The sequence below is a fragment of the Schistocerca serialis genome, chromosome 2, assembly GCF_023864345.2.
Source record: "Schistocerca serialis cubense isolate TAMUIC-IGC-003099 chromosome 2, iqSchSeri2.2, whole genome shotgun sequence".
NCBI classification, from domain to species: domain Eukaryota; kingdom Metazoa; phylum Arthropoda; class Insecta; order Orthoptera; family Acrididae; genus Schistocerca; species Schistocerca serialis.
In genome coordinates this window covers 145340069-145355867 of record NC_064639.1, presented here as the reverse complement: position 1 = coordinate 145355867, position 15799 = coordinate 145340069, and the positions used below count along the sequence as shown (strand labels likewise).

At 42.7% G+C, this 15799-nt stretch overlaps 1 protein-coding gene across 1 annotated transcript in view; it reads right to left on the bottom strand.

Annotated features, from left to right (window-relative positions):
- LOC126456860 (uncharacterized) overlaps positions 1 to 15536 on the bottom strand; it is a 40451-nt gene extending 24915 nt beyond the window's left edge. The window contains exon 1 of the mRNA XM_050092674.1: positions 15401 to 15536. The gene's annotated coding sequence lies outside the window, so the exon portion shown is untranslated. The remainder of the gene's footprint in view (positions 1 to 15400) is intronic.
- Between the last annotated feature and the right edge of the window lie 263 nt (positions 15537 to 15799).

The following is a 15799-nucleotide window of genomic DNA, read 5'->3' as shown; positions in this document are numbered from 1 at the left end:
TGTTCACCAGATGGTAGAGTTTTGTCAGGACTGGCTCTCCCAAGGCCGTCAGTAGTTCCAATGGAATGTTGTCTACTCCGGGAGCCTTGTTTGGACTCAGGTCTTTCAGTGCTCTGTCAAACTCTTCACGCAGTATCATATCTCCCATTTCATCTTCATCTACATCCTCTTCCATTTCCATAATATTGTCCTCAAGTACATCGCCCTTGTATAGACCCTCTATATACTCCTTCCACCTTTCTGCTTTCCCTTCTTTGCTTTGAACTGGGTTTCCATCTGAGCTCTTGATATTCATACAAGTCGTTCTCATATCTCCAAAGGTCTCTTTAATTTTCCTGTAGGCAGTATCTATCTTACCCCTAGTGAGATAGGCCTCTAAATCCTTACATTTGTCCTCTAGCCATCCATGCTTGGCCATTTTGCACTTCCTGTCGATCTCATTTTTGAGACGTTTGTATTCCTTTTTGCCTGCTTCATTTACTGCATTTTTATATTTTCTCCTTTCATCAATTAAATTCAATATTTCTTCCGTTACCCAAGGACTTCAATTAGCCCTCGTCTTTTTACCTACTTGATACTCTGCTGCCTTCGCTACTTCATCCCTCAAAGCTACCCATTCTTCTTCTACTGTATTTCTTTCCCCCATTCCTGTCAATTGTTCCCTTATGCTCTCCCTGAAACTCTGTACAACCTCTGGTTCTTTCAGTTTATCCAGGTCCCATCTCCTTAAATTCCCACCTTTTTGCAGTTTCTTCAGTTTTAATCTACAGGTCATAACCAATAGATTGTGGTCAGAGTCCACATCGGCCCCTGGAAATGTCTTACAATTTAAAACCTGGTTCCTAAATCTCTGTCGTACTATTATATAATCTATCTGATACCTTTTAGTATCTCCAGGGTTCTTCCATGTATACAACCTTCTTTCATGATTCTTAAACCAAGTGTTAGCTATGATTATGTTGTGCTCTGTGCAAAATTCTACCAGGCGGCTTCCTCTTTCATTTCTTAGCCCCAATCCATATTCACCTACTATGTTTCCTTCTCTCCCTTTTCCTACACTCGAATTCCAGTCACCCATGACTATTAAATTTTCGTCTCCCTTAACAATCTGAATAATTTCTTTTATTTCATCATACATTTCTTCAATTTCTTCGTCATCTGCAGAGCTAGTTGGCATATAAATTTGTACTACTGTAGTAGGTGTGGGCTTCGTATCTATCTTGGCCACAATAATGCGTTCACTATGCTGTTTGTAGTAGCTTACCTGCATTCCTATTTTCCTATTCTTTATTAAACCTACTCCTGCATTACCCCTATTTGATTTTGTGTTTATAACCCTGTAGTCACCTGACCAGAAGTCTTGTTCCTCCTGCCACCGAACTTCACTAATTCCCACTATATCTAACTTCAACCTATCCATTTCCCTTTTTAAATTTTCTAACCTACCTGCCCGATTAAGGGATCTGACATTCCAGGCTCCGATCCGTAGAACGCCAGTTTTCTTTCTCCTGATAATGACATCCTCTTGAGTAGTCCCCGCCCGGAGATCCGAATGGGGGACTATTTTACCTCCGGAATATTTTACCCAAGAGGACGCCATCATCATTTAATCATACAGTAAAGCTGCATGCCCTCGGGAAAAATTACGGCTGTAGTTTCCCCTTGCTTTCAGCCGTTCGCAGTACCAGCACAGCAAGGCCGTTTTGGTTATTGTTACAAGGCGAGATCAGTCAATCATCCAGACTGTTGCCCTTGCAACTACTGAAAAGGCTGCTACCCCTCTTCAGGAACCACACGTTTCTCTGGCCTCTCAACAGATACCCCTCCGTTGTGGTTGCACCTACGGTACGGCTATCTGTATCGCTGAGGCACGCAAGCCTCCCCACCAACGGCAAGGTCCATGGTTCATGGGGGGAGGGGGGGGGGGGCGTAGCCTACTAGGGCCATATTTCATCGCACTGTCATAACCGATACGTTCGTCGTACGTCCGATAATGATTTCTGCGGTTACTTCACGCTGAGCTGCTTGTCTGTTAGCACGAAAACCTTATGTAATCGACGTTGCTGTCATTCGTTAAGCGCAGGCGGTCGGACACTGCGTTCTTCTTGGTGATGTCTGAAATTTGCTATTCTCAACACACGATTGACCCTGTGGACCTTGGAATATTGAATCGCCTAATAATTTCGGAAATGGAATGTCCCATTCGTCTAGCTAAAACTAACCACTGCGCGTTCAAATTTCCATCGTGCTGCCATAATCACGTGGGAAACTTTTTCACATGACTCACCTCACTACAAATGACAGTACCGCCAATTCAGTACCCTTTTATACCTTGTGTACGCTATACTACCGCCATCTGTATATGTGCATATCGCTGTCCCGTGACTTGTCATCTCACAAAGGAAAAAAAAAAAAAATGTTCAAATGGCTCTAAGCACTATGGGACTTAACATCTGAGGTCATCAGTCCCCTAGACTTAGAACTACTTAAACCTAACTAACCTAAGGACATCACACACATCCCTGTCCGAGGCAGGATTCGAACCTGCGATCGCAGCAGTAGCGCGGTTCCGGACTGCAGCCCCTAGAACCACTCGGCCACAGCGGCCAGCTTCTCACAAAGGAAAAGGAAACCTCTAAAGGAAACCTCTCATTGCATCCCTATCAGAATTAGTGGTAAGGTGGCCACTGGACAGCCCGTCAGAAACTGAACCCATATCAAACAATAAAACAGGAAGAAGGTGTACTAAACTGTTAAAAAAAAGCAAAATAGAAACAGTGAACTGTCCAAGGACAGGACGTGCAATATAGAGCCGTTTTGAGCAGGAGACGCGTCGTTAAGTGGACTGCTAAAGGGGCGAGCCGTGTTCAAACGCCCATAGTGCCAATTTAATATCTTTTTCTTAGCTGTTCTCTGAGTGTGCCGTGGTGCAGTGTCCGTTTGGAACAGCGATGTGTAAGGAAGAGACCTCTTATAACGGTTGATTCTGCACAACTAGTCTATTAGCAGCCGAAAGGAAGTGACATTTGAATGGGAACCGCAAACGTCTGATGACAAGGCGAAAACACGTCTGGTGTGTCTTACACAGCATTAGTGAAAGTACGTGTATCATATGATACCGAGCGAGGGTCATCCTGATTTAGGTTTTCCGTGATTTCCCTAAATAGCTCCAGAAAAATGCCAGGATGGTTCCTTTGAAAGGGAACGGCTGACTTCGTTTCCCGTCATTCCCTAATCCGATGAGACCCATGGCTTCGCTGTCTGGTCTCCTTCCCCAAACAACCCAACCCAATCCTGTATCATATGACAGGACACTCTTATCGATGCAACTAATTTGTACGCCTGGTAACTGAGTGAGATATGCATCCTCGCCCGATTTAGGTGTTCGTACGAATGTGAATGTAATTACTCCCAAGGAAATGATGAAAACATAATAATTTTTCACATAAGCTGCAACAAATGAGCGCAACAGATTCACAATCACATAGTTTCTCTGTGCTCTATCAATAAATATGTCTTTAACGTTTCTGAAGTTTCGTTCCGTTTTGACTCTTGAATTCCTTTGTTGTACCATAGTTCACACCCGTTTATTTGTTGTTTTCATTTGTGTGAGACGCGTATGTGGTACCTGGCCTGCTCTCTCTGTTCATCACATTTATTTGCGACGGCAACGTATTCTTACCACATAGCAGTGTGTAGTATGACAACTGCCAAGACTACAGAAAGAGAACAAACATTTCAATGACCGGACGGACAGTTCATAATGCTGTGAAAAAAAAGAAGAAATCAGTGTTACGAGAAAGTTTTGAACAGGGCTAGTCGGGTTGACAGTCCACTTAACCAGGGCGCCATAATAGTTCAGTTTCACTCAGTATTGCACTTGTTGAGCTTGGTCCGTTCACTGTTCCTATGTTGCTTTTTTTTCGCTGTTTACTACACCTTCTTCCTGTTTTCATGCTTGATGTGTGTTCAGTTTTTGAGGGGCTATACACTGGGCCATTTTACTACTAAATCTGATGGGGAAGCGATGGGGAGTTTCTCTTTTCAGTGTACCTAACTGCCAGAATTAGTGCACTTTTTAAATAGCATGTTACATGTGCAGAGAGTGGATTGAAATAGTGTACACACGGCTGCCGAATTTTGGATGTAAATGGAAAATAATTTGAGACAACAGTCTGGATGAAAATAAATGTGGTCTCTGTACGATTAATGATGTAGATTGTAGATAGTGCGACACAACGATTAAGGTTGTGGTTGAAACTTCTTATCATGGGTCACAAGTAATTAGAATCTAATGCTTATGCCTACTGACTCCGCAAAAAGCTAAAGAAAATTATGTGTGCGTTGTTGTTGTTGTTGTTGTTGTTGTGGCCTTCAGTCCAGAGACTGGTTTGGTGCAGCTCTCCATGCTACTCTATCCCGTGCAAGCTTCTTCATCCCCCAGTAACTACTGCAACCTACATCTTTCTGAATCTGCTTAGTGTACACATCTCTTGGTCTCCCTCTACGATTTTACGCTCCATGCTTCCCTAAAATACTAAATTGGTGATCGCTTGGTGCCTCAGAACGTGTTCTACCAACCCCACCCTTCTCCTAGTCAAGTTGTGCCACAAACTCCTCTTCTCCCCAATTCTATTCAGTATCTCCTCATTAGTTACGTGATCTATCCATCTAATCTTCAGCATTCTTCTCTAGAACCGCATTTCGAAAGCTTCTATTCTCTTCTTGTCTAAACTATTTATTGTCCAAGTTTCACTACCATGCATGGCTACACTCCATCCAGATACTTTCGGAAACGACTTCCCGATTCTTAAATCTATACTTGATGTTAACAAATTTCCCTTCTTCAGAAAAGCCCTGGCAGTCAGTGAACTCCTGACGACGATGGCGGAGATGGCCATCGAAAGCTCGAGCATTTTATTCGAATTGACGCGGCTGGGAAACCGAGAACGTTTTATTCATGTATGCCGTCGCGAAAGTCTCCGAGGACATATATCCTCTCTACTTCGACCTCATCAGTTATTTTGCTTCCCAAATAACAAAACTCATCTACTACTTTGTCTCATTCCCAAAACCAATTCCTTCAGCCTCACCTTATTTAATTCGACTGCATTCCATTATACTCTTTTTGCTTTTGTTGATTCTCATTTTATATCCTTCTTTCAAGACACTACCTACTCCGTTCAACTGCTCTTCCAGGTCCTTTGCTATCTCAGACAGAATTACAATGTCATTGGCAAACCTCAAAGTTTTTATTTCTTCTCCATGGATTTAAATTCCTACTCCAAATTTTTCTTTTGTTTCCTTTACTGCTTGCTCAGTACACAGATTGAATAACATTGGGGATAGGCTACAACCCTGTCACACTCCCTTCTCAATCACTGTTTCCCTTTCGTGCCACTCGACTCTTATAACAGCCATCTGATTTCTGTACAAATTGTGAATAGCCTTTTGCCCCCTGTATCTTACGCTTGCCACCTTCAGAATTTGAAAGACAGTATTCCATTCAACAGTGTCAAAATCTTTCTCTAAGTCTACAAATGCTAGAAACGTTGGTTAGCCATTCCATAACCTATCTTCTAAGACAAGCGGTAGGGTCAGTATTGCCTCGCGTGTTCCAACAATTCTACGGAATCCAGACTGATCTTCCCCGAGGTCGGCTTCTATCAGTTTTTCCATCCGTCTGTAGAGAATTCGTGTTGGTGGTTTGCAACCGTGACTTATCAAACTGATAGTTCGGTAATTTTCACACCTGTCAACACCAGCTTTCTTTGGGACTGGAATTATTATATTCCTCTTGAAGTCTGGGGGTATTTCTCCTGTCTCATACATCTTGCTCACCAGACGGAAGAGTTTTTTGATGGCTGGCTCTCCCAAGACTACCAGTAGTTCTAACGGAATGGTGTCTACTCTCGGGGCCTTTTTTCGACCTAGGTCTTTCTGGTGCTCTGTCAAATTCTTCAAGTCTTGTCATACATCCCATTTCAACTTCATCTACGTCCTCTTCTATTTCATAACAATCCCCTCAAGTACATCGCCCTTATATAGACCCGCTGTATACTCCTTGCACCTTTCTGCTTTCCCTTCTTTGCTTATGACAGGTTTTCAATCGATCTCTTGATGTTCATGCAGGTGGTCCTCTTTTCGCCAAAGGTCTCTTTAATTTTCCTGCAGGTGGTATCTATCTTACCCCTCGTAATATATGCTTCTACATCCTTACATTTGTCATCCTGCCATCCCTGCTTAGTCATTTTGCAGTTCCTGTCGATATCATTTTTGAGACGTTTGTATTCCTTTTCGCCTGCCTCATTTACTGCATTTTTGTATTTTCTCTTTTCATCAATTAAATTCAATATCTCTTCTGTTACCCAAGGATTTTACTAGCCCTCGTCTTCTTACCTACTTGATCCTCTGCTGTCTTCACTATTCCATCTCTCAAAGCTACCCATTCTTCTTCTACTGTATTTCTTTCCCCCATTCTTGTGAATCGTTCTCTAAGGCTCTGCCTGAAACTCTCTACAACCTCTGGTTCTTTCAGTTTATCCAGGTCCCGTCTCCTTAAATTCCCACCTTTTTGCAGTTTTTTCAGTTTTAATCTCTAGTCCATAACCATTAAATTGTGGGCAGAGTCCACATCTTCCCCTGGAAATGTCTTACAATTAAAAACTTGGTTCCTAAATCTCTGTGTTACCGTTATATAAACTATCTGAAACCTTCCAGTGTCACCAGGCCTCTTCCACGTTTACAACCTTCTTTCGTAGTCCTTAAACCAAGTGTTAGCTATGATTAATTTATGCTCTGTGCAAAATTCTACCAGTCGGCTTTCTCTTTCATGCCTTACGTCCAGTCCATAATCACCTACTACCTTTCCTTCTCTTCCTTTTCCTGCTATCGAATGCCAGTCCCCCGTGACCTTTAAATTTTCGTCGCCCTTAAATATCTGAATAATTTCTTTAATTTCATCATACGCTTCTTCTATCTCTTCATCATCTGCGGAGCTAGTTGGCATATAAACTTGTACTACTGTGGTATAGGCGAGGACTTCTTGTTTATCTTGGCTACAATAATTCGTTCACTATGCTCTTCATAGTAGCTTATCCGCGTTTCTGTTTTTCTATTCATTATTAAATCTACTCATTCATTACCCATATTTGGTTTTGTATTTATAGCCCTGTATTCACCTGACCAGATGTCTTGTTCCTCCTGCTATCGAACTTCACTAATTCCAATTGTATTTAACTTTAACCTGCCCATTATCCTTTTTAAATTTTCTAACCTACCTGCCCGATTAAAGGATCTAACATTCCACGCTCCGATCCGTAGAATGCCAGTTTTGTTTTTCCTGATAACGTGCTTATTATGTAATAATACAATTACATACAAAACACGCACACACACACATACACACACGCGCGCGCGCGCGCGCGCGCGCTCGCGCACACACACACACACACACACACACACAAACACACTCGCAGAGAGCGAGGGAGAGAGAAAGAAAGCAAACAACACATTCACGTCGAAGTGCTATGAGAAAATCATGGAATGAAGGCTTTCACGGCAGGTTTTGTCATCAGTCATCACTTAACACTTCCGGGCTGAGATGCCGTGGTCCATACATAAGACTCTCCCCTTATGTATGGACCAGGTCATCTCAGCCCGGAGTGTTAAGTGATGCTATGAGAACAAATGAATGTCAACAGACACAGCACACACAGCTGCAATATAAACGCTGTCTTTTGTAATGTTAGAGTGTAGGTTGCTAGTGAAGTTTCGCAAAAGCATATAGTTACTATGTTTGTGCGTGCATTTCCACATCAGACAGGAATGTAGATAAGAACAGGTGCTTCGACAATAACTGCAAGTAATTGTAAAATATAGTCGCAAAGTATTATCGCACAGCAAAACTCTATTAACAGCTAACGTGATTTGTTAATTTGCCAGTCAAACCCACAGTGTCATCATTTAGTTAGAGATGACAAGTTATCAGTATGCAGTAATGTGAAGCGGGTTCTACAAAACCCAGCAGTGCAGAAAAATTTAAGTTAATGATAAGAACGTATAATAATTGTTTTAGGGGTAATAGTGTTGGAATAATTAGTACCTAAAACATGTTTAGATTTTAAAGAAGCGAATACAAGTACGCACTCTCGATGGCACAAAGGTGTTGAAACACGTTTGGACATTTACACAAAATAAGTGTTTGGATAGCAGGTGACCCTAAAATCCAGTAACATTACTTTGCACATTTGATCCATCAGCGCAAACAGTGGCTTATTGTCACTGCCTTGCAGCGGTAGGCTGTTATCAGAGTGCTGAAGCCACTTTGCACACAAATTTGATCGTTTCTAGTGGGGTTGTGGAAAAATATACTGCAGGCAAGACACAGGTGCAAAGGGAGCAGACCACGTGTACGCGTACATCTCGCAGTGCAGGCACCATACAACATTAGATGGATCAAAAATATCGGAACACCTACATGTAGGGCATAGCACCTTCGCCTTTATGACAACTTGAAATCTGCTGGAGACACCTTCAATGAGGTGTCTGCAAATTCCTCGACTTGCACCACAGGGCGTTTGGGTTTCGGGTTCGTCTGAACAAGTCAGGAGTCCACTACACGCAGGAGGCGGCTACGCGGAATGCTGGGGCTGTGTAGCGTCGATTGGGCAGTTTTTTATGTTGGAGGGTCTCGGGAAAACACATAAAGGGCAACAGTCTCAAAGAGTGCAGGCCGAATACAGGAAGAATGTAGATACTGGAACCATTGATATAACAGTTGTAAATTGTCGTAGCTGTGTTGTGAAAGTACCAGAGCTCCAAGTGCTAATAGAAAGCGCTAATGCTCAAAACGTTGTAGGCACTGAAAGCTGGCTACAACCGGAAACAAGTTCAGCCGAAATTTTTATCGAAAAATGAAACGGTGTTCCGAAAGGGTGGGCTAAACACAGTTGGCGGTGGCACGTTAGTTGCTGTTATAAGTAGTTTATCTTGTGGCGAAATTAAAGTAGATAGCTTTTGTTAGTGTGGGCAGAGGTCATTCTCGGTAGTCGGAATAAAATAATAATTAAACCTTTTACCAGACTCCAAATTCAGATGATACAAGTGCTGAAAGGTTCAAAGAAAACTTGAGTCTAACCTCAAACATGTACCCGACTCATACAATTGTAGTTGGTGGCGACATTAATTTATCCTCCATATTTTGGCGAAAATACATGTGTAAATCCGAAGGTACGCATAAAAAATCATCCGAGATTGTGCTAAATGCATTCTCTGAAAATTCTTTCGAGCAGTTAGTTCATGAGCCAAAACAAATATTAAACGGTTGTGAAAACACACTTGACCTCTTAGCAACAAATAAGCTAATAACAAGCATCAAAACTCGAAGAATGATCCGTACTCAAAGACAGGAAAGTTGCACTGGTCACACCAATATTCAAGAAATGCAGTAAGAATAATCCTTTAAATTACAGGCCCATATCATTAAAGTCGACATGCAGCAGGATTTTGGATCATATACTGTATTCGAACATTATGTATTACCTTGAAGACAACGGTTTATTGACATACAGTGAACATGGGTTTAGCAAACATCGTTCTTGTGAAACGCAACTAGCTCTTTACTCACACGAAGTGCAGAGTGCTGTTGACAATGAATTTGAAGTTGATTCCGTGTTCCTAGATTTCCAGATGGCTTTTGACACTGTACCACACAAGCGGATTATAGAGAAATCACCGGCTTGTGGAATATCGTCTCAGTTACGAGACTGGATTCGTGATTTCTGTCAGAGAGGTCACAATTCGTATTAATTGACGGAAAGTCTTCAGGTAAACAGAAATGATTTCTGGCGTTCCACATGCTGGTTTTATAGCCCCTTTGCTGTACCTTATCTCTATGTACCACTTAGGAGACAATCTGAGCAGTCGTCTTAGGTTGTTTGCAGATGACGCTGTCGTTTTTCGATTAGTAAAGTCATCAGAAAATCAAAATAAATTGCAAAACGATTTACAAAAGATATCTACATGGTACAAAAATTGACAATTGACCCTAAATAACGAAAAATGTGTGGTCATCCACATGAATGCTAAAAGGACGCCGTTAAACTTCGGTTACACGACAAATCAATCAAATCTAAAGTCTGTAAATTCAGTTAAATACCTGGGAATTGTAGTTACGAACAACATAAATTGGAAGGAACACATAGAAAATGTTGCGGGGAAGGTTAACCAAAGACCGTTTCATTGGCAGGACGCTTAGAAAATACAACAGACCTACTAAGGTGACTGCCTACACTACGCTTGTCCGTCCTCTTTTAGAATACTGCTGCGCGATGGAGGGACCCTTACCAGATAGGGCTGACAGAGTACATCGAGGAAGTTCAACGAAGGGTAGCACGTTTTGTATTATCGCGAAATAAGGGAGAGAGTCTCACTGAATTGATGCAGGACTGGGCTGGACGTCATTAAAGCAAAGTCGTTTTTCGTTGCGGACGAACCCTCTCACGAAAATTCAATCACCGACTTTCTCCTCCGAATGCGAAAACATTTTGTTGACGCCGACCTACATAGGGAGAAACGATCATCATAATAAAATAAGGGAAATCTGAGCTCGTACGGAAAGATATAGGTGTTCGTTTTTTCCGCGCGCTGTACGAGATTGGAATAATAGTTATTGTGAAGGTGGTTTGATGAACCCTCTGCCAGGCACTTAAATGTGATACGCAGAGTATCCATGTAGGTATAGATGAATGTATATAGAAGAACGTCAGCACATTCTTCCTGAAGAACCGAAACCAGAGAAGGTAGTGATGTTGGAGCCAGGGTGAAGTCGACTTTCTGACTCATCCCAAAGGTGTTCCAGTGGGTTCAGGTCGGTACTCTGAGCAGGCCAGGAATATTACTGTCCACAAACTATTGCTTCACACATGCTACTGTATGACAGAGTGCACTGTCGCGCTAACATCGTCTGCGTAACTGTTCCGCTGATGTACGCAGTATACGATGAATTAAAATTGTGTTCGTAACTTTTGACATTCAGCGTTTTCTTAAGATCAATAAGGAGACTATGCACTAATCTCGAGAAACACATCCATACCGTATCACCATCAGCTCCGTGCTTCACTGTTGGCGTTACACTTGACGGCAGGTAACATTTTCAGGGATTCGGAAACCCAAAACCTGCTATCGAGCTGCCACAAGGCACAGTGCGATTCATCACACCAAGTCAATCGTTCCCAGTCATCCAGTGTCAGTGGCGGAGTTACTCACCGTCATTGTGCTAGCTGAACTGTCAGTACCACTTTGTAGCTCACGAGTGATTCCTTTCACTGACGTCATACGACTTTTTTTTCCGCAATGCCCGGCAGTCTCTGTCCTTCAGTATACGAGGTCCGTGGTTGATGCTACGTGTCTTCATTTCAGAAATCACGTCACTGACAGTCGACTCAGGCTGCTTTTTAAGGGTTGAAATGTCTCTATAGACTTATTGGATGAGATCCAATGAGGAGTGCACGTTTTAGGTCCTTGCCGACCATTCAGCTGTTTACTGCTTCTCTGCTGACAACACAGTACTCCCGATCTCCTTTTATACTGCCGGGTCCGCTTCTCGTGACATCTGGTGATCAATTCAGCTCTGTCCGGACACTTTTGATCAGATAGCGTTTGCTTGGCGCATTCGAAGTCGCGTTCTGTATTAGAAGTACCACTGATCACGAGGGTCAAGAGGCTCACCAACAGTCACCACATTCCAGCCTTAAACAGCACATGTCTTAAGTAGTTGGGATTATTAATTTAAGCGTCGAACTAAATTTACGCGTGGTTATCAACAGTCATTTCGTGTTAGTAAGTAACAATGACATCTAAAAATACGATACTGTAAGGAAAATTGGAGTATTAAAGACTAAAGGCCACCTTGTCCACCAGGGTAGTAAATTGTTTGGCAGACGGATATTCGTTGTGCATCGTCATCTCGACAGCGCTGGTTTTCCGAGCTTAGCGCTCCTGCGTTTCCTAGGAGTCGGTGTGTAATCGAGAGCCAACCCGCCAGGGTAGCCGAGAGCGCTAAGGCGCTGCTTCCTGGCCTCAGGTGGTCGCGGCGGCCCTGGATCGAATGCCCCTGGCAGAGTAATGACGAGGGCCGGTATGCCGGCCAGCCTCGATGTGGTTTTTAGGCGGTTTTCCACATCCTGCTAGGTAAATACCGGGCTGGTCCCCATGTTCCGCCTCAGTTACACGACTCGCAGACATTTGAAAAACGTTCGCACTATCCCATGGCTTACACTCGATGCAGACAGCCGGGGTACACTTCTTCTGTCCCGGAGGGTTTGGGGTGGCGGCAGGAAGGGCATCCAGCCACCCTCTGCAACTAACGTTGCCAAATCAATAGTAACAATCCCGACCCCGCATTGCAGCGGGAATAAGACCTCAAAGACAAAGAAGAAGTGTGTAGCAGAGTGTCGTGTAGGAGATGCGTGCTGCGATGGGAAGTAGACAGAATTTACAGTGAAACGATTTTTGATGTTATGAATGTTAAAAGCGACTGAAATACTTATTCACTTTCCATGTCCGGGAGGAAGACATCGCACTTTTCCTCTACGCAATTCCGCAACTTTTGTGCACTTTACGGTGACAGTTAAAAAGTCTTTCTGACAAGGGAAACTCCCCACCTCACCCCCCCTCAGTTTTAGTGATGAGATGGCTCAGTGGACAGCCCCTCAAAAACTGGGCACAGGTGAAGCATGAAAATAGGAGGAAGGTATAACTAACTGTGGAAAAAGAAGCAAAATAGAATCAGTGAGCGGTCCAAGCTAAGGACGTGCAACATCGAGCGAGTTGCGAGAATCTCGGCGTCGTCGTTGTGTGAACAACGGTGTCGGACTGGAAGGCGGGAGATCCGCGTTCAAATCTCCCCCGTACCCCTTTTTCTTTGCACAATTATGAATTTTCCGTTCGGTCATTATCGTGTCTGTTCTCCTTCTATAGTGTTGGCAGTTGTCATTCTATACATTGGTAATGGAATACGAGTCATGTGGTAAGTATGGGTTACCGTCACAAGTAAATGTGATGAATAGTGACAGCATGCCAGGTGCCGCATAGACGTCTCACAGGCTTGAAAACAACAAACGAACGGGTGTAAACTATGTAAGAAGAAAGGAATCCAAGAGCCAAAATTTCCAAAATGGAACGCAAGAGTCACAACATGTGGTACTTGTGTAGAACAAACAGGAGGTACGTACGTCTGGAAGACCTCACTGTTGTAAAGTACGTTACACCACGACACAGACACAAATTTAAATGCAGCGAACAGACACGTCAATGACTGGTCGGACACTTCATAATTTAGTGACATATGTGGGATATGGAGGAGATTTGAACACGGGTGTCTCCCTTCGCAGTCCAACACCGTGACCACATGGCCACGATACCATGACTGTTTAAATTCGCACGATATTGTACACCTTACACTTGGACCGTTCGCTGTTTCGATTTTGCTCCTTTCCCCACAGTTCAGTACACCTTCTGCCCGTTTTTATGCGTGATCTCTGTTCAGTTTTTGAGGGACTGTCCAATGGGCTATCTTATCACTAAATCTGAGGAGCGTGCGATGCGAGTTTCCCTTGTGAGCACAGGATTCGTTCAAGTTTTGACATACTAGTTGGTGATTAGGTATCTGGACTGCTCCCCAGCTGCATTTGATCTTCTCTTCAAGTCCACGTATGACCAAATTTTTTCTGTACCTTGAGAGACTCCTGTTCTCAATCTATTAAGTATTCTCCAAGCAGCGTGGGGTAAGTGGTAACAGCATCTAATTTTCCCCTTGAAAGTGAAGCCTTGTTGCTTAAGAGCACTTTCTTGCCACTGGAAAAAAAAGTCGTAACATCTGGCTTGAGTCTTATAGTAGCTTTCGCAGAAAAAAAAACTTTTCCTAGACTTAAGGCGAAATGCTGCAAGTGTTTTGGGTTTTCAGTCTGCTTCTTCCGTTCTGTTTCTCCCGTCACTATGTTGCTTATGGGTGGGGGTGCAGTGCTGGCCAACAGGTAGCTCTTGGGTCTGTGGTTGGTGTGAGGCACCCCATAACTAAGCGGACTGATTCGTTTAATGCCTCGTCCGCATGCCTGGTGTGGTGATCCGACCCTTCCCAAACTGGTGCTCCACACTCTTCCACAGAGAAACAGTTCCAACACAGATGACAGGATTTTCTCCCCACGGAGAACTTGTCAGCTTGTTCGAGATGTTCTTCCTGATGCAGAGATTTCCTTTCAAACTCATATAGTGTGTTCTAAACCTTAGGATGATATCCAGGGTAATACCCAGAAATAAATTCCGACAGATGATAAAACGTGGAAGTGCGACACGAAGAAAGTATTATTTAAAGGATTCAGGGGGAAGTAACGGAATAAGAAGGTACTGAGGAAATTGTATCGGATGCAGATTGCTCAAGTGTTTAACAGTAATAAAAGAAATGGTATTTGTCCTAAACAGTGTCTGATTTAAGATTCTGTACATTTCATGGGTATATTCCAAAATGACATTAACAAGAGCATAGATAGTTTTGGAAAGACAATGTGAGTGGAGAACTAAAACATTATTAGGCTGAAATCGTTATCTAATAAAAAGTGACTTTAATTACAGATGTTTTTGGTTTGATTCTTAAATGAACCAAGGTATTTATGTTGTCCATTAAATTTCAATAATCATGCTGAAAACTATATCAGAAGATGGAAATAGGGTCCTTTGATTGGTACTACGCATACGTTACAGCTATGAACCTGCCATTATTTACCTGTATGTTACTTTTCAATTCAGAACAAAGTCTTTTCCAATGGCCTTGATTAGATTTACAACCGTTAAATAAACATTTTAAATGGAGCGACGTGGGGAGACGTCTTACAAGGCTCAACCTGTGACTCAAAGAGGAGTGAAACAGGCAGAGTAAAACTTCTGACAATATACCAACTAAACTAAAAAGTCTCACAAACAACAGTAGTGTTTCAAATGTAGATAAGGTTATTATACATAGATATCTCTCTTTACATCAGAGATACATTCTTGAATGGTGGCAGCTATTTACTTCTTTCAAGAAATTCGTGGCACTTGGCTGGATTAGGACAATTTTTAATTTGCTATAGGTTTCGATCGCTGACCATCATCTAGCACGAAAAATGGGCCGCTGCAAGACACATGTCAACCATACTGAACCATAAAATCGTATTAAGTGTCAGTTTCATTTAGAAGAACAGTACTTTTCATACATCGACAACCTTCTTCATGTACACAGAACAGCATTGTAAATGGCCATCATGTCACAAAAATATATGGATAAATTGTTCCAATAACTATCGCACGTTAATGTTTATTGTGAATACAATCTATGAAATCCGTAAATAACTAACTAACTTACCAACAACAGCACCGGATGCTGGCGCTGTGTTTTCTGCCCCTGTGACACCTATCGAACAGCAACGACGTTGCACCTTTATCTCACTGTGCCAGAATGAAGAGGTGACAGCTGATTTCCGGAGGTACTGACAGGAGCCTTCCCCGGAGGATATGAACAGGAAACGGGAAACAGCAGAAGCGCGTTGTTTACAGGAAGAGGTCACATTACGGAAATCCTCAGGTGCTTGAGAGCTTGATAAAGTTTCTGCTTCGTAATGTGGAAACGCTTACAAAGATATTTTCAAGGCTTTTGGGCGTGTTCGGGTCATAAATCTTCAGTGTTTCCTACAGCGCTACAACACCCATAATTCCATCGGTTCCATCAGTTTTTGCCCTTCAACGAGATGATAAAATGTAAATA